Source organism: Medicago sativa, chromosome 8, assembly GCF_051527215.1.
Source record: "Medicago sativa cultivar Bolivia chromosome 8, Bolivia_mono, whole genome shotgun sequence".
In the NCBI taxonomy this organism is placed as follows: Eukaryota; Viridiplantae; Streptophyta; class Magnoliopsida; order Fabales; family Fabaceae; genus Medicago; species Medicago sativa.
Window position 1 is genome coordinate 64,674,795 of NC_140756.1, and position 1,457 is coordinate 64,676,251.

The following is a 1,457-nucleotide window of genomic DNA, read 5'->3' on the forward strand; positions in this document are numbered from 1 at the left end:
AAACCATAACCTCGTTCAATTACCTCTTCTTTAATAGAAGAGCAGCACTGAAAGTTGGATTGAACAACACCTTTGTCAGCATACCCATAACATCTGAAAAGAATATCAACCAAGATTAAAAAAAAATGATTCCTTTACATAAAAGACCAGATTTGCTTTAATTGATAATACTATTTTTGGTCAGGAACAAACTTATCATCACATTGTTTTATTTTTGTACCCACATTAGAAGCAACACTAAAATTTCCAATAGAGAATACACGGTCCTCCTTCAGCTCCTTCTCATACTTGTATATGAGAGTACGTCTAACAGACGCATTGATTCGGTCACCCTATAAAATAAAAAACTTTAAATTAGATAACAAAACATTTTATAATATAAATAAGTTATATGATTAATTTAGAGAACAATACAATTACGAATATTGACCTAATACAATTAGGGATAAAATAATAGAAGAACGAAAAATAAAAACAGCCGGACAAAAAAATATAAACAATCAATTGTATATAAACAAATAAAATTTCAAGGACCCAAACAAAAATTTATTGATACAATTTCTAAAATTATTGATATAATCGATCTTTGATATATATAAAAAAAAAAAAAACTGAACCGATCGTATTTTGTTTGGATTAGTATAGGACGGTGAAAAATTTCAGTATAGGACGGTGAACGTATATAGTACAGGACGAAAAATAGATATTTTTGTTGCTTCTAACGTGGGATCAAAAAAAAATATAAATTTTCATCCTGTGAATAAGTTTTCAATTGCTCCTAAATTATAGTATAGGATCGTATTTTTTCATCCTGTGAATAAAAAAAAAAAGAATCAATTTAACAAAAAATTATTGTTTTGACAATAATCGCATACTCTAAAAAAAAATCACAATAATCGCTCTTTGCTTTATAAAAAACTGAAGTCCTTGATACAGTTACACACGACCTTAACAAAAAAATTATTGTTTTGACAAAAAAAAAACAAAAAATAATTGATAAAAAAAAGAAAGATAAAAACTAAAAACAAATGGAATCAAACTACCTTATTGTCCATTAGAACCATTTCCAAGGAGTAAGGAAGTTGATCCTTTTTCATATCCCTCACAAACCAAAGGCTAACGACTCGAACCCTGATATTCCAGTTTTCTTTGGAAGGGGATATATCAGAAATCAAGTCGATCTTTGGTGCCATTTCAACTGAACAGAGAGATACGAAGATTACGTAATGAAAAAGAAAGGAATATGAAAGACAACTGCAAAGCAGGAGTTGTGGTGTGAAGAATGTGTTGGCCAAAGGGTCTAATTTATAATAGCTTTTAGAGGATAATTACGTAAAACAACAACATGTAACTTAACCAATCAAATTTGAGCTCATATATTAGCTATTAAGCAAAATATAATATTTTTTTTATTAAATGATTGCATTTGAAAAAAACTAAATAGACTAAAATAAAGT

At 28.2% G+C, this 1,457-nt stretch overlaps 1 long non-coding RNA gene across 1 annotated transcript; it reads right to left on the reverse strand.

Annotated features, from left to right (window-relative positions):
• Nucleotides 1-269: 269 nt before the first annotated feature.
• On the reverse strand, nt 270-1,243 carry LOC146900499 (uncharacterized). The gene is made up of 2 exons (XR_015023286.1): nt 1,044-1,243; nt 270-332 (listed from the first exon to the last, which is right to left on the reverse strand). It is a non-coding gene; the product is annotated as an uncharacterized LOC146900499 (long non-coding RNA).
• Nucleotides 1,244-1,457: the final 214 nt, after the last annotated feature.